A 24,177-nucleotide genomic window follows, 5' to 3' on the forward strand; every position below is an offset into this window, starting at 1 on the left:
AGGTAACTTAAAAACAAAGCTTATTATCTATAAAAATGCAATATAGGATCAGTAAGACATTACCATATGGAAGGGAAAGAAAGTCTTATCCAATAAGATGTGCTGGTACAATCAGTTAGCTATTTGGAAAATAATCTGCACTCTGTAAACTCAAATAAATCCAAGCAGATCAAACAAGGAGCTACATGGCACAAAGGAAAGAAAAAAGAAAAGAAACCCTAAGAACTAGAAAGAAAGCTAAGTCAATACCTGTTTTATCTGCTGTTGATAAAGGATTTTCTAACTTATAAAGCAACAGAAGGCACCTGAAAGGGAAAGATCAATAGGTTTGACTACATAAAGATGATAAACCTTCATCCACTGAAAACATTAGAAACAAAATTGAAAAATAAATAACCAGCCAGGAAAACCATTTCAACAAATATAATGGACATAGGGTTAAAATCCTGTTATAAAGAGCTTATACACATCATTAAGAACATAAAATGCCAATAGAGAGATGAGAACAGACAAGTCATAGAAGAATCCAAATGCTTAAACTTTCTAGAAATAAGAGAAATGAAAAACTAAGAGGGCATACCTAAAAACCATTTTAATAGCTTTTTCTGATTATAAAAGTGATGTCTGTTTACAGTAGGAAATCGAAAATAAAGTTGACCCACTAGGTCACCATCCAGAAGTGACCATCACTAACGTTTGCTATATATCCCACAAGTGTTGTTTCCTCCGCCTTTTTCTTTTTTAGTTAGGATCCTATTGTTGGCCTCCCATTTTCTGCCTATCAAGTTAACAGAGCTCTTTTTAAAGCTTATACTCAATGCTGGTGACTGTATAAAGTTCAGACAATGTAGGTGCAATTGAATTGGATGAGAAGGGGCTTAATTCATACTGTCCTTTTTCTGAGGCCACAGCTGAGCAGGGGTGTTGGGCAAGGTGTGACGCCAGGAGACAGGGTGGATGTAGAGATTTCAATCTCCAAGATCAGAGCACCAGAGTCTCCAGGGGGCTTTTCAAAAGGACAGACTCTGGGGCCCCACCCAAGTCCAATGACAGAGGCCTCCCTCCCCCCCAGGGTCCCACAGTTATTCTGAGCTTGCTGGGGGCCTACCTGCCCTGAGTCTGGCTGCCCAGCTTTGGATCCAGGGTTCACCTCTAACTAACCATGGTCCTCAGGCACACTTTGAGCCTAGGTTTCAATGGAGAGTTCTAACTTGCAGGGTTGTTGTGAGGATTAAAGGACGTAGTCCAACAAATGTGTTTAGCCCTCTGCCTGGCAATAGTATGTGCTCAGATATTGTTAGCTCCAAAGGATGAACTCCAAGTATTTGCTTTCTGTTTTTATAACTAAGGACCCATCAAGGGATTTTTGCTGAACAAAGGCACTATGAATTCAAATCTCTGCCTCATGAGAGTCAGAAAACTGCTTGCAGCTTTCAAATGGCAGTTTCTCCAGCTTTACAAATATCTCCTGGCTAAGTTTCAGAAAGCCCTGCTAACAGTCCTTTCTCTAAACACCTCCTACCTGCCCAAGGTGACACAGGCAGAAAGGGGCTCAGGCCCCTGAATCCAAGCCTGCCCCTTAATTCCTTACCCAAGCTTGATCCTATAAAGGGAAGGGGGTGCCAGGCACAGCGATGAGGAAGGGGGCTGAAGCAGGAAGTGGGGGTGAGGGTGAAGGCGGCTGTGGGCAGCTCCTCTGGCTCTGGGCCTGCTTGCTCATTAGAGGGTTGCTGTCCAGAAGCATCCCCTCTCTCTTGATGAGGGGCTCGGCCAAGCCCTCCCCGGCCCCGCCTGCCCTGTCCTCACCTTTCCACAGAGCCACATCAGGGCTGTCATTTCAGCTCCCTCACGACTGACACTGGGCCCTGGCATAATAAATGCTCCAGTCGTATGTACTTTATTTTGGGGAAAGTCATTAAACCGCTTTTGTGGAAACATTTTAATTGAATTAGATTATTTTCTGATTGTAATAAATGTTAATTAATTGAGTGGGCCTGGTGTCCTTGGATCTAGCTGGCTTCTCTTGGTTTAATTAGGAGGATAGTGCAGACTTACTTCCTTTTGTCATAAGTCAGAGGTTTAAATTTATCTTTTGTGCTAATAAAGTGATCAAGTGGTACAAGGAGCAGATTATTTCTTATGTCTGAAATTTAACAGCCTGCTTCATTCACAAGCCCCTGCTTGGCATCAGCAGGGCATGACCCAGTTCTCTTGTCTTGTCTTGGCTTAATGAGGTTTATCCATTTCTTGGGGGAAAAGAAAGAAATATTAAGTTCTGCAAACATCCCTGTGTTTCCCAAGAATGCTAGTTACCAGATTCCAGGGGGATGAAGTTGCTGGTTCCCGTGGGCACAGCTGACCAGAGAAGCAGGTGGTCTCTGAGGCATGGAGACCCCCCAAACTTTTTGTCCACCCCTAGAGTAGGCAGGCAGACCTGGGAAGTTCCAGAAACTCAGAACAGCCCAGAGACCCTGGCAGCTTCCTCATTATAGAGATACTGAAACTGCAGCCCAGAAAGGGAAAGGGCATGACCAAGGCCGCACAGTGTGGCCCTGGTCTAGTGACATCTATAGCTTATGGAGTCTTTGACTAATAACAAATTCAGTTCGGGTCAACTAAAACGGACACGAGCCAGACCCTGGATTAAGGGTGAGGGTGGAGATAGGTCCAAAGGAGGTTGCACAATGGTAACGATTATGTAAACTGGGTGACAACAGAGGGGTCCACACAACATAAAAGGCAGCATAAAAGACCAGGCATATTGTCTCAGACTTGTTGGGGAGGAAGGGTGGTCTGGAAGCTTTCAAGATGAGGCGTGTCAGCACTAGGTTTTGAAGGATAAAAGGGAGTTCACCAGGTGGACAAAGTGGAGAGAAGGGCATTCCAGACAGAGGAATGTCTGCAAGTGCAAAGCCAAGTTTATTCTGGCATGTTCTGGCAAACACGTGAGAGTCACAGGAGGCTCTCAGAGGCTCAGATTTGCACTGGAGGAAAATCCCTCTAGCTGCTGCAGTAGAGGAGGGTCCAGAGGGGGAATCTATGGGCAGGGAGAACCTGCCCATAAGGTGAGGGAGGCTGGGAGCCCCTCAGCTCAGCTCATTGCCATAGAGATGGAAGAGCAGGGCCAGGTCCTGAAATATTTAGGAAGTAGAGTCATTTCCTGGCTTGGTCAGGTGTCCCGAGGAAACCCTGGGACGGAGCAGGTGAGGAGGAAGGGAGGGGTGACACCTTCCCTTTTGGACAAGCTCCTTGACAACTTGGAGCCAAATTGTTGTTGAATGGTTGTTGTTCTTCCTCTGAATGGTTCTGCGAGGTGCTAAGACTTGCAATAGCAGCAATAGCTCACACCTAGCAGCCTTCTTCAGCCAGATACCATTACATGTGCTTTGCCTGCATGATGCATTCCATCTTCAGTATAACCCTGTGAGGTGGATCCTGTTCTTACCCTATTTCACCAGTGAGAAAGCCTGGGCATAGAGAGGGGCAATGACTTGCCCAAGGTCACTAAGCTTCGCAAGTGGGAGAGCAGGCAGCAACTCCCCAGGCTGAGCCAGACCTACCCCAAATAAGTGTGCTCCACGTTCAAATGGGGCCTTACTGACTCTTTACCCCAAATTATCCCTAATAGATGACAAGAGTCTAGGTTTTCCTTTGAGGGATTGAAAGACCTTCCTAGCGCCAAACATCATTCCGCAGAAGCACCAGGGCCGACCTGGGCATCTTGTTTCCTCCCCCATCCATGCCCAGGCCCTTCTTGCTGGTGGGAGGAGTTGAGCCAGGCTGCGCTTCCCTCTTGAAGGCCCCACAGTATAGCAAGAAGGGCCTGGGTTCAAACACGCTTTGCCCTGTGTGACCCTGGACAAGTCCCTCTCCTCTCCAAGCCTCAGTGACTCACCACGTCGGTATCAGCCTCCGCCCCCAGGGCTGGCGTGGGGTCCCCAGGGTCCTGGCACATGGTAGTCGATGACTGCTGTGATTATGGCTGCCCCAGCCTTGCTCTTGGCTCCCTTCAGGCTGAGGGGGTCTGAGGACCATCTTCCGAAAGGTGTCCTCACAGAGGCAGCCTCTAACCCCAGAAATTGGACCCCAGGCCTGCCACCTAGGAATCAAGCTCACTGTTAGTGGACCCTCTTGTTTTAGTAGGTCCCCATCCTTCAGCAAACCCTTTGGTTGTTGCTTTGCCAGGAGCCCCAGCAGTACACCCCTTCCCCATGCACTCACCACACTGTCTCTGCCTGTCAGGATTCCATTCACCCTTCAAGGTCTCTGTCTGCCTACCTCCTCCCCAACCCCATGGGGCCTCTCCCCACCTGCTCTCTGCCCCGTTCTGGCCCATCTGCCACTGGGTACTTGTCCGATGCTGGCAAGCTCCCAGGGCGGACCCATGCCTCTAAATCGCCCCCGGGGCCTGTCAGAGCCGTTCCTGTGGAGTGCCAGCTCAGGGCTGTGGATGGATGGAGACGGGATAGAATTTGCCAGGGTGAAATTCTCCTGTCCAGCCTCCCCATCACACGCACACATGTGCACACACGTACGCCGTCTGGCCCACCTTCCCATTTTGTGGCTACACTGGCCTTCTCTCTAGTTCTGTCCCATCTGGCTCTGGGGCCTCTCCCTACTCTGTCGTGCTCCTCACTGGGCTGCTCCAGATGCTTACCTGGGCCCTGGTAAATAGTCCCACTCCACCCTTCTCACTGGGACATAACCTGACTTTGGGACAGGGCCTGGCCTTAGGCAAGGTGCCACCATACACCACTGTGGCCCTGGGAAAATAAGAGGAACATGGCTTGGGAGCTAGTCATCTACAGGCTCCAGGAAACTCCCACAAAATCTGGGGAGAAAGCAAACCTAGATCCTTCCCAGTGAGGCCAGGAAAGGGGGCCCTGAAAGCAAGATTAGGAAGCTTTTCCCTCTCTCTCCCCACTTCCTAGAGCGCAAAGCAGCAGAGTCAACTGGCTCCCAGTTGATGACTTTCCTGTCACCCCCACCTTCACCTGCAGGATAGACCAGCTGATGGTGTCAGATTAATGACCACAATTAAAAGCAAAATGCCCTTGCTGTGGCCCACTGTCCTCCCACACCTGTGAGTCTGGAGGCTGAGCTCTAAGCCCTGGGAATGGAAGATTTGTAATGAAATCAGACAGGCCTCTTAACCGCTGATGGTATCAGGGCCCAGGGGAGATGCAGACTTATTTCCTAATCTCCCGCGGAGCATCTGTCAGCCCCACCACACAGCAATGTCATTCCCGTGTGTAGCAAGGACCTTCCATGGGGCTGGCTGTCCACTGCCTGCCAGGCCGCCCCCCCGGTCTCTCCTCCAGCCCCTTCTTTTCGCCTGGGCTCAGGCTGAACCGACATTCACACACACACACCCTGGTTCATTCATAAATTACCTGTTCTGCCCCATTTGCATTGACAGAAGAGAAAAATAAGAACATCTCTATAGCAGTGTTCGAAACAGCAAAGGTACCATTGACAAATTAGTCATTCTGCAGGATTTCTAGAAGCTGAGAAGCAGATGAGAGCAAGCAAAATGAGAAGCCCACTGGTGCAGCACAGCCCGTGACCCACCCAGAGAAGTCTGGGGACCAGTTTTTCCACCAGAGCCCTGAGAGCCTCCCGAGTCTGGGCGGCAGGGCTGAGCAAAGGGGCGGGAGGAGGCCTCTGGAGCTGGATCCAGCCCAGCCTTTGTCTCCAGGCTTTGCCTGATTAGGACTGCGTGCTGAGTCAGTGAGGGCTCTGGGAGGCCTGCACAGGACAGAGGGGATAGGGCCCCACAACCACCACAGAGGGAAGCATAAGTGGGTCTTGGTAGCAGGGGTAGCTCCCGCCATGCCAGAAATTTCTCTACTGCTATTGACTATTACAGCCTAGTCCCCTTGTGGACGCCCTGAGGCCCCACTAGCAGAAGCTGTAGGACGGTGTGGGGAGCAGGTGGCATGGCCTGGACTCCCCGGAGCAACGCACAGAGACCTGCCCCTCCCCAGCCCCAGCCTGTTGGTGCGGGCGGTACTCCGAGAGACCTGGGACCCTAGGCACAAGGAATCCTGTGGCTCCTGCCCGACACATCCATTTGCTCCCAGTTCCTATACTTAGGAGGGAACACGTTCTGCCCACGTCCCTCCAGCAAGGCTCAGATTAGGCCAGGAAACCCTGTGTGCCACATACCCCTTTTGACATTCATAATACGTCTTAGCTTATCAAAGGTTCTGAGAGGTCTTGCAGTCACTTTCAGTGTCTAATTGACATTCAGTGCAGTTACCAAGTTCAGTGAATTTTGACAAAAGATCACACCCATATAACCCACATTTGTATCAAGATTTTGAACATTTTCATCACCCCAGAAAGTCCCCTCACACCCCTTGCCCATCACCCCTACCCCCACCCCCGAGGCAACTGCTTTATAACAATAGATTAGCTTTGCCTGTTCTAAAGCTTCATGTATATGGATTCTTATACAATGTGTGCTCTTCTGTGTCTGGCTTCTTTCACTCAATATAGTATCTATACAATCCACCCATGTTGCTGCATGTGTCTGTGGTTCATTACTTTTAATGGTTGAGGAGTATTCCACTGTAAGATACATATTTATTACAATGTGTTTATCTCTTTTCCTGTTGGTAAATATTTAGAGTTTTCCGGTTTTTGCTTGAACAAAGCTGCTATAAATACTTCTCTGTACCAGACATTTTGTGAACAAGTTTCACCTTTTTCCTAGATAGTTACACCCAGAAATGGAATTTGCAGATGTATGCAAAGTGCCAAACTAGTTTCCAGAGTACAAGTTTACACTCTCCTCCCAGAAATGTGTGAGAGTTTCTGTGACTCCATATCCTCACCATTATTTAGTGTTATTTATTCAGTAACTTTAAAAAATATTTTGTTTAACTCATCATTTCTCACACTTACAGAACCACTGAACTTTTTTCTTATGATCTCTTTTAACATCCCACGGAACCAGTGTGCAGCAGAATTCATTTGAAGAGTAAGGCTCTAGACCTTCATTTATAAATAAGAGAAATCAAAACATTAGCTAGAGAGATTGGTTCAAGATGGCAGAGTAGTAGGACGTGCACTCACTCCCTCTTGCGAGAGCACCGGAACTAACTGCTGAACAATCATCCACAGGAAGACACTGGAACTCACCAAAAAAGATACCCCACATCCAAAGACAAAGGAGAAGCCACAATGAGATGGTAGGAGGGGTGCAATCACAATAAAATCAAATCCCATAACTGCTGGGTGGGTGACTCACAAACTGGAGAACACTTATACCACAGAAGTCCACCCACTGGAGTGAAGGTTCTGAGCCCCACGTCAGGCTTCCCAACCTGGGGGGGTCCGGCAATGGGAAGAGGAATTTCTAGAGAATCAGACTTTGAAGGCTAGTGGGATTTGACTGCAGGACTTCGACAGGACTGGGGGAAACAGAGACTCCACTCTTGGAGGGCACACACAAAGTAGTGTGAGCATCGGGACCCAGAGGAAGGAGCAGTGACCCCCAGGGGAGACTGAACCAGACCTACCTGCTGGCGTTGGAGGGTCTCCTGCAGAGGCAGGGGGTGGCTGTGTCTCACTGTGAGGACAAGGACACTGGCAGCAGAAGTTCTGGGAAGTACTCCTTGGCGTGAGCCCTCCCAGAGTCTGCCATTAGCCTCACCAAAGAGTCTGGGTAGGCTCCAGTGTTGGGTCACCTCAGGCCAAACAACCAACAGGGAGGGAACCCAGCCCCACCCATCAGCAGACAAGCTAATTAAAGTTTTACTGAGCTCTGCCCACCAGAGCAACACCCAGCTCTACCCACCACCAGTCCCTCCCATCAGGAAACTTGCACAAGCCTCTTAGACAGCCTCATCCACCAGAGGGCAGACAGCAGAAGCAAGAAGAACAACAATCCCGCTGCCTGTGGAACAAAAACCACATTCACAGAAAGACAAGATGAAAAGGCAGAGGGCTATGTACCAGATGAAGGAACAAGATAAAACCCCAGAAAAACAACTAAATGAAGTGGAGATAGGAAACCTTCCAGAAAAAGAATTCAGAATAATGATAGTGAATATGATCTAAGACCTCGGAAAAAGAATGGAGGCAAAGATCGAGACGATGCAAGAAATGTTTAACAAAGACCTAGAAGAATTAAAGAACATACACCTAGAAGAATTAAAGAACAAACAAACAGAGATGAACAATACAATAACTGAAATGAAAAATACACTAGAAGGAATCAGTAGCGAAATAACTGAAGCAGAAGAACGGATAAGTGACCTGGAAGACAGAATGGTGGAATTCACTGCTGCACAACAGAATAAAGAAAAAAGAATGAAAAGAAATGAAGACAGCCTAAGAGACCTCTGGGAAAACAATAAACGCAACAACATTTGCATTATAGGGATCCCAGAAGGAAAAGAGAGAGAGAAAGGACCCGAGAAAATATTTGAAGAGATTATAGTTGAAAACTTCCCTAACATAGGAAAGGAAATAGCCACCCAAGTCCAGGAAGCACAGAGCATCCCAGGCAGAATAAACCCAAGGAGAAACACGGCGAGACACATAGTAATCAAATTGGCAAAAATTAAATACAAAGAAAAATTATTGAAAACAACAAGGGAAAAACGACAAATAACATACAAGGGAACTCCCATAAGGTTAACAGCTGATTTCTCAGCAGAAACTCTGCAAGCCAGAAGGGAGTGGCATGATGTATTTAAAGTGATGAAAGGGAAGAACCTACAACCAAGATTACTCTACCTGGCAAGGACCTCATTCAGATTCCACGGAGAAATCAAAAGTTTTACAGACAAGCAAAAGCTAAGAGAATTCAGCACCACCAAACCAGCTGTACAACAAATGCTGAAGGAACTTCTCTAAGTGGGAAGCACAAGAGAAGAAAAGGACCTACAAAAACAAACCCATAACAATTAAGAAAATGGTCATAGGAACATACATATCGATAATTACCTTAAACATGAATGGATTAAATGCTCCAACCAAAAGACACAGGCTCACTGAATGGATACAAAAACAAGATCCATATATATGCTGCCTACAAGAGACCCACTTCAGACCTAGGGACACATACAGACTGAAAGTGAGGGGATGGAAAAAGATATTCCATGCAAATGGAAATCACAAGAAAGCTGGAGTAGCAATACTCATATCAGATAAAACAGACTTTAAAATAAAGATTGTTACAAGAAACAAAGAAAGTCTCTGCATAATGATCAAGGGATCAATCCAAGAAGAAGATGTAACAATTATAAATATATATGCACCCAACATAGGAGCACCTCAATACATAAGGCAACTGCTAACAGCTATAAAAGAGGATATTGACAGTAAGACGATAGTAGTGGGGGACTTTAACACCTCACTTACACCAATGGACAGATCATCCAAACAGAAAATTAATAAGGAAACACAAGTTTTAAATGACACAACAGACCAGATAGATTTAATTGATATTTATAGGACATTCCATCCAAAAACAGCAGATTACACTTTCTTCTCAAGTGTGCATGGAACATTCTCCAGGATTGATCATATCTTGCATCACAAATCAAGCCTCAGTAAATTTAAGAAAATTGAAGTCATATCAAGCATCATTTCTGACCATAACGCTACGAGATTAGAAATCAATTACAGGGAAAAAAATGTGAAAAACACAAACACATGGAGGCTAAACAATACGTTACTAAATAACCAAGAGATCACTGAAGAAATCAAAGAGGAAATCAAAAAATACCTAGAGACAAATGACAATGAACACACGACAATCCAAAACTTATGGGATGCAGCAAAAGCAGTTCAAAGAGGGAACTTTATAGCAATACAATCCTACCTCAAGAAACAACAAACATCTCAAATAAACAACCTAACCTTACACCTAAAAGAACTAGAGAAAGAAGAACAAACAAAACCCAAAGTTAGTAGAAGGAAAGAAATCATAAAGATGAGAGCAGAAATAAATGAAATAGAAACAAAGAAAACAATAGCAAAGATCAATAAAACTAAAAGCTGGTTCTTTGAGAAGATAAACAAAATTGATAAACCATTAGCCAGACTCATCAAGAAAAAGAGGGAGAGGACTCAAATCATTAAAATTAGAAATGAAAACGGAAAAATTACAACAGACACCGCAGAAATACGAAGCATCCTAAGAGACTACTACAAGCAACTCTATGCCAATAAAATGGACAACCTGGAAGGAATGAACAAATTCTTAGAAAGGTATAACCTTCCAAGACTGAACCAGGAAGAAATAGAAAATACAAACAAACCAATCACAAGTAATGAAATTGAAACTGTGATTAAAAATCTTCCAACAAACAAACGTGAAGGACCAGATGGCTTCACAGGTGAATTCTATCAAACATTTAGAGAAGAGCTAACACCCATCCTTCTCAAACTCTTCCAAAAAATTGCAGAGGAAGGAACACTCCTAAACTCATCCTATGAGGCCACTATCACCCTGATACCAAAACCAGACAAAGATACTACAAAAAAAAGAAAATTACAGACCAATATCACTGATGCATATAGATGAAAAAATCCTCAACAAAATACTAGCAAACAGAATCCAACAACACATTAAAAGGATCATACACCATGATCAAGTGGGGTTTATCCCAGGGATGCAAGGATTCTTCAGTATATGCAAATCAATCAGTGTGATACACCATATTAACAAATTGAAGAATAAAAATCATATGATCATCTCAATAGATGCAGAAAAAGGTTTTGACAAAATTCAACACCCATTTATGATAAGAACTCTCCAGAAAGTGGGCATAGAGGGAACCTACCTCAACATAATAAAGGCCATATATGACAAACCCACAGCAAACATCATTCTCAATGCTGGAAAACTGAAAGCATTTCCTCTAAGATCAGGAACAAGACAAGGATGTCCACTCTCACCACTATTATTCAACATAGTTTTGGAAGTCCTAGCCACAGCAATCAGAGAAGAAAAAGAAATAAAAGGAATACAAATTGGAAAAGAAGAAGTAAAACTGTCACTGTTTGCAGATGACATGATACTATATGTAGAAAATCCTAAAGATGCCAACAGAAAACTACTAGAGCTAATCAATGAATTTGGTAAAGTTGCAGGATACAAAATTAATGCACAGAAATCTCTTGCATTCCTATACACTAATGATGAAAAATCTGAAAGAGATATTAAGGAAACACTCCCATTTACCACTGCAACAAAAAGAATAAAACACCTAGGAATAAACCTACCTAGGGAGACAAAAGACCTGTATGCAGAAAACTATAAGACACTGATGAAAGAAATTAAAGATGATATAAACAGATGGAGAGATATACCATGCTCTTGGATTGGAAGAATCAATATTGTGAAAATGACTCTACTACCCAAAGCAATCTACAGATTCAATGCAATCCCTATCAAATTACCAGTGGCATTTTTTACAGAACTAGAACAAAAAGTCTTAAAATTTGTATGGAGACACAAAAGACCCCGAATGACCAAAGCAGTCTTGAGGGAAAAAAACGGAGCTGGAGGAATCTGACTCCCTGACTTCAGACTATACTACAAAGCTAAAGTCATCAAGACAATATGGTACTGGCACAAAAGCAGAAATATAGATCAATGGAACAGGATAGAAAGCCCAGAGATAAACCAACGCACCTATGGTCAACTAATCTATGACAAAGGAGGCAAGGATATACAATGGAGAAAAGACAGCCTCTTCAAAAAGTGGTGCTGGAAAAACTGGACAGCTACATGTAAAAGAATGAAATTAGAATACTCCCTAACACCATCCACAAAAATAAACTCAAAATGGATTAGAGACCTAAATGTAAGGCCAGACACTATAAAACTCTTAGAGGAAAACATAGGAAGAGCACCCTTTGACATAAATCACAGCAAGATCTTTTATGATCCACCTCCTAAAGTAATGGAAATAAAAACAAAAATAAACAAATGGGACCTAATGAAACTTACTTTTGCAAAGCAACGGAAACTACAAACAAGACGAAAAGACAACACTCAGAATGGGAGAAAATATTTGCAAACAAAGCAACGGACAAAGGAATAATCTCCAAAATATATAAACAGCTCATGCAGCTCAATATTTAAAAAAACAAACAACCCAATCTAAAAATGGGCAGAAGACCTAAATAGACATTTCTCCAAAGAAGACATACAGATGGCCAAGAAGCACATGAAAAGCTGCTCAACATCACTAATTATTAGAGAAATGCAAATCAAAACTACAATGAGGTATCACCTCATACCAGTTAGAATGGACATCATCAGAAAATCTACAAACAACAAATGCTGGAGAGGGTGTGGAGAAAAGGGAACCCTCTTGCACTGTTGGTGGGAATGTAAATTGATACAGCCACTATGGAGAACAGTATGGAGGTTCCTTAAAAAACTGAAAATAGAATTACCATATGACCCAGCAATCCCACTACTGGGCATATACCCTGAGAAATCCATAATTCAAAAAGAGTCATGTACCCCTAATGTTCATTGCAGCTCTATTTACAATAGCCAGGACATGGAAGCAACCTAAATGCCCATCGACAGACGAATGGGTAAAGAAGTTGTGGTACATATATACAATGGAATATTACTCAGCCATAAAAAGGAATGAAATTGGGTTATTTGTAGAGACGTGGATGGATCTAGAGACTATCATACAGAGTGAAGTAAGTCAGAAAGTGAAAAACAAATATCGTATATTAACGCATATATGTGGAACCTAGAAAAATTGTACAGATGAACTGGTTTGCAGGACACAGATGTAGAGAACAAACGTATGGACACCAAGGGAGGAAAGTGGTGGGGAGGGTGGTGGTGTGATGAATTGGGAGATTGAGATTGACATATATACACTAAGATGTATAAAATGGATAACTAATAAGAACCTGCTGTATAAAAAATAAATAAAATTTAAAAATTCAAAAAAAACAATTAGCTACAACAATAAATCAGAATGAGAGGAGAAAGAGAAGCTCAAAAGAGGGGACAAAGGCAAGAAATGAGAATAGGCCTCCAGTGGAAATGTTTGAGTTCAGTAAATAAGAGGTAATTTTGGAAAAATTCTGAGCCACATTGTTTGAGAGATTTGAGAGATAAAACTGGAGCAGGCTACTATGAAGGAGAAAGAGAATTCAGAAATTACTAACATGACTGCCAAAATGAAGGTCACTTTAGAAGCATCCAAAAGGAGAATGCTGAAAATGCAAAAAGGGACGTGGGGAGAGAACAAAGAGCTCAAGAAAGTTAGAGGAAAAATTCCTAAAGTAAGGGAAGACTTGAATTAACATTTTGAAAAAGTACAGTACATCTCAGGGAAAACTTGATAAAGAACAAACAAGACCAACAGCATTTGGTCTTGGCATGTCAGCAGATTAAAGAAAAAAATTAAGACCTCAAAAAAAGGACAGAAATAATAGGAGAATTTAGTTTAAGGTAAAGATGGTACGTTAAGTCAGCAGGGGGAAATACCATTCAATAAAGGGTTTTGGTATAACTCACCATGTATCTAAAAAAAAAAAAAAAAGGATGGCTTTCCATGTTACTTCTTATTCTAAAACAAATTCCAGATGGATCTTAATCATAAAAATGAAATTATAAAAATAATAGAAGAAAACGTGAATATTAGATAAGGTGCTGTAATGGGTAAATTCCAAAAATATCAGTGGCTTAGCACAATAGTTTAGTTTTTGCTCATGTGGATTCCAGTTGAAGGGAGTAGAGTGAGGTGGGGATTTTGCTGCCCACAGTTTTCCCAAGACCCAGGATGAAAGAAGTACTGTCATCTTCAACAAGTGAGCTCCCACATTGCTCTGAGCATTGACATCCATCCGTCAGAGAATAAGAGAGAGGATTATGCATGAGAAAGCACACACATCCAAAACAAGAAAGACAGTGGGAATAACCTTTGAAACTGAGGGAATTTCAAAATTATAAAAGGTTTCTCTGCATAACTATGCAAATAACTTTGAAAAATCTAGTTGAAATATTGATTTTCCAGGAATACATTATTTATCAAAACTGACCCCAGAAGAGATAGAAAGTCTAAATAGATAAATCTGAATAAAAGAAATAGAGAAAGTTGTTAAAGAGCTAATCCCTAGAAAAGATTTCAGAGGGGAGTTCTACAAAGCTGAAGGAACAGACATTCTCAAAGCTCATTAAATTATTCCAGGGAATAGAAAAAATAAGGACATGAAGAGGTAGAGAGGGATTACCCAGCAAATGACTGTGGAAGCTCATGTTGCCTGGTAACAAGCTGAATGTCCACTGAAGGCTACCCTTATCTCAGCAGCCAAAGTTCAGTTTTTCACCACGCCACCAGATGCCAGCAGTTAGTATTCCTGGACAGCTCTCTGAGAAGCTGACATCTAAACTTAGTCTGGACATCTGGGCTCCTCGGTTATGAAAATCTTTCTTAAGCCAGTTTAAGCTGGGTATCTATCTCTTATAAAAGACTTGTCTTATTCAGTGGATAAATAAATATAAGCACTAATAATATGGGTATGATATGGAAGTTAAAAACCACAAGAGGAAAAACAAGGGACAGACAATGCTTTGTCAACCCAACAAAATTCAGAAAAGGGAAAAAGGTAAACATTGAGAAAGAATAATAAACAGAAAACATGAAATTAAATGTCAGGAAGACCAAACATTTCATTGTTACAGTATACCTGTGACTTATAGTGAAATCTCTTTATTGAGCATGCACACACATATTCTTGTACACACTCACACACACAAATCTAGTTACACACCAATCAGTCACAAAATATTCACTTAAAACAAAATGACGAAAATTAACATTAAAGGACTGGCAAAGATATCCCAGGCAAAAACTGACAAAAAGAAAGCAATGTAGGATATACTCATATCAGACAAAGTAGAATTCAAGACAAGATGCATTAAGCAAGATAAAGAACATAATTTTTTTCAAATAAATGATATAGTCTGCCAAGAAGATATGAAATAAAAAGTGACTTCAACCAAACCATAGGCATAGTGGAAGGATTTATCATAACCCAGAATCAAATTTAGTAAAGAGAAGGTTTGAATATCAAATTTTACAAGCTTCATGTGTAGTCCAAAAACAAACTATCTGTTTTATTTTTAGATCCTCATGGAACAGTAACAAAAATTGACTGCATACCAGGCCACAAAGATCTCAGAAACCAAAAAGTAAAAATCAGATGGGCCACATTACCTGCTCATAACATAATAAATCTAGAAGTTAACAACAAAAAGAGAAGGTTTTCATCTCAAGTCTAACTACTTGGAAATTTTCAAACATTCCTCTAAATAGCTCAAGTTAAATTGAAAAATAAAAATTCTGATTACAAAATGCATGAAATTGTTAACAATGAGAGTATTTTATACCAAAACCTAGATAATCTGACTGAAAGTTTCCTCAGAGCAGTGTCATAGTCTTAAGCTCTTTTGTGTAAAGTCAATAACTCATTCATGCATTCCACAAAGATATTCGGAGTATCTCTTATAAGCCAGCACTGCTCTAGGTGCTGAGGATAGAGCAATGACCAAAAGAGAGAAAGTTTCTCTTTGTGGAGCTTACATTCAAGTGGATAATTGTAAGAATTATTTTTTAAAATATCCTGAGTATTCAATTTGAGAAGCTGGAAAGGAACAATAAAATATTCTCAGGAGAGTAAGAGAGAGGAATAAAGAAAATGTAAAAAATTTATGACAGAAAAATAAAACAGAATTGATAAAATTAAGATCTGATCAGACTGCCAAGTTGACTAAGAAAAAGGAGAGAAATCATAGATATGTATCATTAGAAATGGCAAAGGGAATGATACAGCTGCAGATACAGAAGAGATTATACAGATTTTATGCAAATGATATGTATAACAGAATGTCAAACATTTTTTGAAAACTTAGGTAAAATAGAAAGCTATTATGGATAAAGTGGAAAAATTACTAGAAATATGTAAACTACCTAGGTTGACTCAGTAAGTGGTAGAAAACTGAAGTGGTCCAATAACTACAGAAAAAATTGTAAAGATTGTTCAGGTTCTACCCACCAAAACACATAAATACATAAATGATTTCAAAGTAAAATTTGACAAAGTTTTGAGGCACTGATATTCTTATTTAACCTACGTAGGACATAAAGATGGAAAAAGACTCTTTTGCAAAGCTGACGTACCGAAATCTGATACACAAAATAAACCATGGAATTATAATTACAAGAATTTAGATGCTTAGATTCAGGGAGAGCAAGAAGGCTGGAGCACAAACTGCCCTGAGGGAGTTGTTGCAGCAAGAGGCGCTCTGTGTGTTCACTTGAGCACATGAGTGGCCTGTCACCCAGACACAGCTGTAGGCACATCTCAGATACTGTGGTCCTGCCCTCCCATCACCCCCCGCATCTATAATGTCATGGAGTATTTCCTACAGCCAGTTGACGGGGGAGGAAAAGAACTGAGCAGGGTTTACACAGAGCTGGTCCACCAGAAGTGGACTTCTGTGGTGCTACTGTCCCACTCAGAGGCGGCCCCTAAAGATGGTGGGGAAGAGAAATCTCAAGGGCAGACTTGAGAACATTATATCTTGTTGGCCTCTTTCCTTGAAGGCAAGATGGCCTGAGATACAGATCTACGTTGGTTCATGAGCAGTAGCTAATGGTCTGGCTGGATGACCAGCGGCTTGGAAAGAACAAGACTGGAGATTGGTGACCATGTGGTCTGGGAAAGATAATGTGGATGGATCTGTCAGAAGTGACCCAGAGGCAGAGACTACTGTGTCTCCCATGAATGTTCTCTAAAATGTCCTTTACTGTGGAGGAAGTTCTCAGTAACCAGGTGGACTTGATGACCCACCCAGTGGATGAGTTGACATCTATCAACTTCTTTCCCCAGCTGCTCCTGGGCCTACACAGGAATGAGGTGGTTTTGGAAGTGGCAGAGACCACCCGTCCAAGTAAGGACTTAACAGCCACTCCAAAGCTGAAGAAGCCACTGCTGCTGACAAGGGTCTAATTTCCAGCAGTGGAGGCCACTTCTGCACATCTGATACCATACTACTGGACTCTCCATACCATGACTCGAGAGGAACAGTCAGCTCTGTGATAACAAGTTGGTTATACTGGACTCCTTCCATCATGGAGATGCAGTGATTTGTCCTCATGGGAGTAAATATGTACACTGGAGTTGAATAGACATTTTCTCTCCGTCATGCTTCCATCAGGACCAACATCAGTGGACTTCATAAATACCATCAGAACAACCCCTACAATACTGTTTCTGCCCAAGGAACTCATTTTACAGTCAAAGAAGTGAAGCAATGGGCCACTGGTCATGGGATTCACAGGTCTTATCATACACCAGGAGAGCTGGCCTGAGAGAAGAGAAGAACAGACAGATGAAGGGTCAGTTACAGCACCTTGGTAGACAACATCTTGTGGTTTGGGACACTGTCCTCCAGGATGTGGCATATGAGCTCAACCAGCAACCAGCTTATAGTGATAAGTTTATAGCAATCTTGGCACTAAGGCATGGATGTGGGAATGGCACGTGTCACTATTAAACCAAATAACCCCCTTTCAAAAAATTTGCTTTTTGTTTCCACAACTCTACATCTGTGGGTTGAGAGGTTTTGATATGCAAGGGAGGAAAGCTTCTGTCTGGGACACTTAATGGTTCCAGCAAATAGGAAGTTAATACTGCTGACCAGCCATCATGGGCTCTCATGCCAGTGGACGAACAGGCCCAAGGGAGGTCATGGTGTTAGCTGGAACGATTGATTTACATGTGGCTGTCCAGTACTGTAGCCACTAGCCACCTGTGGCTATTCTATTTAAATTTAATTTAAACTAAGTTAGAAATTCAGTCCATCAGTCACACTAGTCACATTTCAAGTGGTCAGTATCCACTTATGGCTAGTGTCTACCTTATTGGGCTATAACATATGGCTGTTGGCTACCATTTCATGCAGAGGAGATGTGGAACACGTCCATCATTGCAGAAAGTTCTACTGGACAGTGCTGACTGAGAGTATTAAAGGGTAATGGGGAGGTCATTACAATGGAGCATGAAGAAATGAGGCTGACTCTCTGGGAACCCTCTGCTCTGCTTGCTAATACTGCTATGCGTAGCGGTCTACATAGAAGGAAGACTACAACAAACATGTTAGGCAAAACCACCAGGGCCCAGACCCCTCAGGAATGATGGTCTAGGCCACCCCAACAGGTAAAAACCCCTACCAGATGAGGTGTTGGCTGACGGCAAAGTCAACATGGAATAAATGGTAGAGGAGGGAGGTCATACATCCGAGCCAAGGCATAGAGCCCCATATTCCTACCCATATTTCCTGCTCTGCTCTGCCATGTATATATTTAAATACTTTAATGGATTTCTCTTGTATTTCCCTTTAATCCAGCATTGTATATATTGTTTGCAGAGTATTGAGATAGGATTAGGACAGAATTAGAGAAGGAATGGACCTTGCCCAGAAATCCTGGACTTGGAGTTGTTCAGAGTAACTGATAAAAGAGTGAAGATATTTTCAGTTTGCTAGGCTGGAACTTATTTTTGGGGTCGGGGGAAAGCACTTAAGCATGGAAAGAAGTCTGAATTTCTAGTGGGACTTGGTTGGTTATGTTGGCTTCCCAGAGTTTGGCTCTTCCAATAGCCTTCCAATGTTAAAGTAGAGTTGGTTTCTGTTGTTTGCAAACAAAACCTCTGCCTGGTACAGAAATATAAATATTGGCAAGGAATAGTCCACACGGCTATTTGCAGATGACATGCTTGTCTTCCTAGAAATTCCTAGAGAATCAACAGGAAAAAAATAGACAAAAAAGAAAAAAAAAATACATGAAATAATTTACTGTGGTGACCAGATACAAAACAGCTTTCCTATTTATTAGCTTTATTCTTCAAGGAAATGTAATTTTTAAAATCCCATTTTCAATGTAAAATAAAACCAGACCCAGAAGAGCCTTGAATGTCAGACCATCTTGTCCTGAAGGTGTTGAAGAGCCAGAGAAGATGTGAGAGCAGTGAGGCCCGGGTTAGGAAGCTGAATACAGCGTGTGCGGGAGGGTGGGAGCTCCCAGGGCCAGGCCCCGTTCCTCCTGGGAGCTGCCTGTTACTGCTGCCTGCTGTGCCCGGGGCTGGGGCTGGGCTGGCTCAGGTGGAGGGCAGCACCAGCTGCAGGGTGCGGCGTGCAAGGCCCAAGGTGGCTGGAGAGAACGGTGGGGGGGGCCGTTCCGGAGGGGTCTGTGAGTCAGTGCAGCCCCTCAGGCAGCAGCAGATCCAAGTTCTGTGGGGCCCTAAATTTATACAATTGGAGGCCTTCCAAAAGGAAAATTAATAAAAAATTATAAATACAAAATCAGGTACAAGCATGAATAGCACTTAGAATGAGAAAAGAAAGCAAAACAACCTACAAATAAGGAAAGCTGACATACTACAAATATCACAAACCAGCCCCCCCCAAAGAGCATAATATTTTTAAGTGCCTAATGTGCCTTTGTAATACCTTATTTTCCTTGATTTTTGGCTACATACATTTTGATGGCCTCTTCATGTGACAATACTATAAAGTATAGTATATGGCATTTTCTATAAGGAGACTAGAAAGATAATTCAGTGTTTCCTCTGGTGTGTTAGCCAATCTGTTATTTTATTGTTAATAGTTTAGGAAAGTTTCTTTCAGCTTCACAGCTTGTTGGTAAAGTTGTAAATTTTTAGGATTGTTTTCAAATTGGGGGAAACTTCTATCCCACTTTTATAAGTGAACTGTAAGATTTCAGGGTAAGGACCAGTCTTAAAAACTCTGAACTGATGGCTCGTTAACCAGCGCAATTCAGATGCATTCTTAAATTGCTACTACATTGCTTTGGGCTACATAATTGTGTAATAAAATCACCCTTATGCTACATACACTGTACTTATTGATGAGTATTTGCAGGAGTTTTGTCACTGCAGTCCTTGTTTCTCCAGGCCGTCTTGCTGTGTTGGGCAATTTTGTGTGCCATTTCATCTGGAACTACCAGACCTCATCAGGACATGATGCATCAGTTACACCAAAATGCGATTCCATATATTGGGATGCATAAAACATGCAGCTTCACACACAGAAACACCTCCTGTTAGTAGGACTGCTATAGTGCTCAAGCCCTACAAACAATGGACTTCTGATATATTTTATTTTGCATGAATCTCATTAAAGAGAAGCAAAATGTGTGGTGCATTTGTAATTGTATACGTGGCATTACTGAGTATATTCTTTGACAGGAGGGAATTTACATTTTGACTGGGCATCCATGAGAAATAAATCGACGTTCTGATGATGGAAGAATTTTCCACAGACTAGCTTCGGGCTCTATACACTTCACACTTTGTTTCTCCCCCACAACCTGCCAGGGCTGGGCATTGACACGTTCATATTTCAACATGGCCTCTGGCCTGCACCTTCATGTCATGATAATGGGTGAGTCCGCGTGGTGGGTATTGGTGGGTAGAAGTATTATTGCCAGAATGGCTAGCAATACACAGAGGTAGGGCTTCCCTGGTGGTGCAGTGGTTGAGAGTCTGCCTGCCAATGCAGGGGACACGGGTTCGGGCCCTGGTCTGGGAAGATCCCACATGCCGTGGAGCAACTAGGCCCGTGTGCCACAGCTGCTGAGGCCCGCGCGCCTGGAGCCTGTGCTCTGCAGCAGGAGAGGCCACCACAGTGAGAATCCCGTGTACCGCGACAGAGAGTAGCCCGCGCTCGCCCCAAAGAGAGAAAGCCTGTGCGCAGCAAGGAAGACCCAATGCAGCCAAAAATAAATAAAATAAATAAAATTTTAAAAAAATACACAGAAGTGAGTATACACGGAAGTGACTATAAACTACATAAATATATCCACTAAGTCAAATAAATGTATCTTCAACTCAACCTCCCCTTAGCCAGATCCCAAAAATGCCCATGACCGTCCAACACCATCCAACATGAGTGGAAATATGACAGAGACCTCAGAGGGGAAGAGACAGTGGTCTTAACTGAAACATTTTACTTCTATAAATTTTACAGAAACATTATGACCGTGTAAATATATTGCTGGCCCCCTCCCAGGGCCTTGGAGGAGGCCTGTGTAAGTGAGCTTAATCAACATCACAGAATAGTTTCCATCGGGAACTGGGGAGCCAGGTAACTGTCCCATTAATCATTCCTCTCACCAGAAATCACACCACAGTCCACACAACACCCTCAGGCTTACCCTGGCATCTACCCTCACTATAACCTGTCAGGCAGGCACTATCATTCCCAGGCCACGGATGAAGAATGGAAGCCCGGAGAGGAAGGACCCTTGGCCACGGTCACACAGGTGGCAAGTGATAGAGCCCAGCTCTTGTGTCCCAGTCCAGGGCTCAGGCGCTGCACCCATCCTATGCTGTCTCATGTGCCCCCCACAGTCATCCTGACAGGGGGACAAGGAAGGGGTTATACCTCAGTTTTATAGAGGTGGCAGCCTTTATAATCACCCCTCATACCTACACTCACAGGACAGTTGACAAGGCACTTTCATGCACATGAGTTTATTTAACTCACAGCAATCTTCAGAGAGTGTTATCCCCATTTTCTGGTAAAGGAAACTGAGGTTCATGGAGGTCACATGGCCTGATGAAGGCCCAATAACAAGGCTATGGGAGTAGAGGCCCTGGAAACCAGGTCTCCCCACTCCTAGTTCAATGTTCTTTTCACTGCACTTTGCTGCTTTCCCCTTTTGAGACCGAAGGGGTCTAGTCCAATCCCCTTGTCCCACAAATGAGAAACTGAAGCTCAGAGAGAAGAAGGGATTTGCCCAGGTCACACAGGAAGTGGGGACAGACTCCTAACCTGTCAAGTTTGTCTCTCTGCCTCTCTTCTCCAGGCACCCTAGAGCCATCATCTGCTCATCCATGTCTAGGGGAGCCCACTTCCGGTTGGCTCTTTGCCCTAACATCTGAGTGACTTGTCCAGCAATAGCCCGTACCAAGCAAGCCTATCATTGTGGTCCTGCCCAAACCCCTGTTCTTTGAAACTGTCTCTAACCACAGCTTCAAAGGAACAGGGAGAAGAGGCTTTGCTCTGGTGCTGGGGTGTGAGTAGGTGGGGAGTCTAAGTGGTGGAGAAGAAGCCCAGACAGATGCAACTACAGAGCCCCTTGGTAGAAAGGCAGAAGCATGAGTAAGAGACGAGCCACTGTCCTGTAAGTTTCCCAATCCCATGATTCCTAAGCACTACCTGGGTCCAGGTTATTTTTCTGTGTGATACATTAGCACACTTCCCCCATTGAGTCTCACGAGTAGGTTTTTGTACCATGCGATTTAGACATTATAGAATGAATTAATTTTTTAAACAGGTTTAATGGGTAATACGTTCATATGGTTCACAAATAAAAACAAAATAAAAAGGGAAACATTGGGAAGTTGTGCTTCCACCCCTGTCCCCATACACCCTATTCCTTAGTCCCCAGAGGTAACCACTTTTATAATTTCTGGTATATCTTTTCCAGTTTTCTTTATGCAGATATAAGCAAATGTGAATATATATTTCTTATTCCCCAACCCTCTTCCTTACACAAAGGTAGCATACTATATATATTGTTCTGTATCTTGCTTTTTTCACTTAACAGTCCTGGCAATCATTGCATATCATAAAGTGATACAATTTTTTTTTACAACCAACGTCCATAGTTTAGATTAGGGTTCACTTTTTGTGCTGTACATTCTGTGGGTTTTGACAAATATATAATGGCATGTATCCACCATTATGGTATCATATAGAGTAGTTTCACTGCCCTGAAAATCCTCTGTGCTCAAGGTGACATAGTAGATGCAGAGCCAGGATTTCACTCCAAGATATTTGACCCCAAGGCCATGCTCCTTCCACTGGTTGAAGCAGCCCTCTCTCCGCTCTGATGGTAGAAAGGAGCAGCTTTCACATTGGTTCCTGTCTCTCTGCTACCCTCAGTGAAACAGACTGGGGGTGTTAACAGAGATGGACCCTGAAGGATGGAAGAGGGCAATTAGCCTGCACAGTGTGAGGCATGGGAGGCAATACTTGTCATTTGTCTGCACGCACACACCAGGGCACAGCTAGCAGGGACAGTAGGTCTTATGGAAGTAAATGGGGCTGTCCTTGCCTTTTCAGTGCACCAGCATCTTCATATGTGTGGCGGCCTTAATATCACCAGAATCATATCTGACAGGAGCTCCTAGCCCAGCAGGAGCCACACTGTTCAACCTACAGACCATTACTGAGGTCCTTCCAGGGGCATGGGATAAAGAGATGCATAAGAAACAGTCCTTTTTCAAAAGGAGCTCATAGCACAGTCTATCACAAGCCAATGTGGCAAGTGGTTTGATAGCAGAATGCATGGGGGGAGAGGGCGTTGTCAGCATTCAGGGAAGAAGATTTAACCCAGCTTGAGGGGGTAGATCAGAAAGCCTTTCTGGAAGTGAAGTCTGAGCTGAATCTTGAAGGATGAGCAGTCCTTCAAGGTAAAAGGGGATGAGAGTGGGCATTCCAGGCCACATGCGTAACATATTCAAAGGCCAGGAGGGGAGCAAGGGCAAGGCAGCTTTTGAAAACTGTAAGTAGCTCAGTGTGGCCTGAGTCTCAGCCAGGGGCTTTGTTACAAAGGGTCATTTAGCCAAGCTGGGAGTTTGGTCTCTATTCAGTAGACAGTGAGAATTATTAAAATCCTTTAAGTGAGGGTAAGGCATGGTCGGAGTTGCATTTTAGAAAGATTGTCCTGGGAGATGTCTTGCTCTAAATGGTGTCTGGAGAGCAGCCCCCATTACAGCCTTCTGCACTTTTCTTACCTGAAAAACACAAAAATGAAAAACAATTTTGAAAATCAAAACTGACAGACAATCAATTACTAGAATCTGAAAGGCAAAACAATTGCTCGCCCATGCTTCAACTAGGAAACAAAGCAATCCATTCACATAAATAAAGATAGAAATACACTTAATTTTCCAGCCGTCCAGAGACCCAAACTATCTAACAACTAGAAAATTGTGCAGCTGCCCCTGTGCTGTAAATGGGCTGCTTTTTGAGATAGCCAGCCCAGTGTTCTTAAATTCCTGTCCTTCTTGCATCTACCTTTCTGCAACTAAATGAGGTTTCAATACCAACATAACAAAAGGAGAGAAAGTAGGAAAGCC

The 24,177-nt window shown here is 43.1% G+C and overlaps 1 long non-coding RNA gene across 1 annotated transcript in view; it reads right to left on the minus strand.

Moving 5' to 3' along the window:
* Positions 1 to 7,798, minus strand: part of LOC309656364 — a 47,990-nt gene extending 40,192 nt beyond the window's left edge. The window contains exon 1 of the long non-coding RNA XR_014261298.1: positions 7,527 to 7,798. This is a non-coding gene — a long non-coding RNA (uncharacterized lncRNA). The remainder of the gene's footprint in view (positions 1 to 7,526) is intronic.
* Between the last annotated feature and the right edge of the window lie 16,379 nt (positions 7,799 to 24,177).

The sequence above is a fragment of the Balaenoptera physalus genome (assembly GCF_965194825.1).
Source record: "Balaenoptera physalus genome assembly, chromosome: 2".
NCBI classification, from domain to species: Eukaryota; Metazoa; Chordata; class Mammalia; order Artiodactyla; family Balaenopteridae; genus Balaenoptera; species Balaenoptera physalus.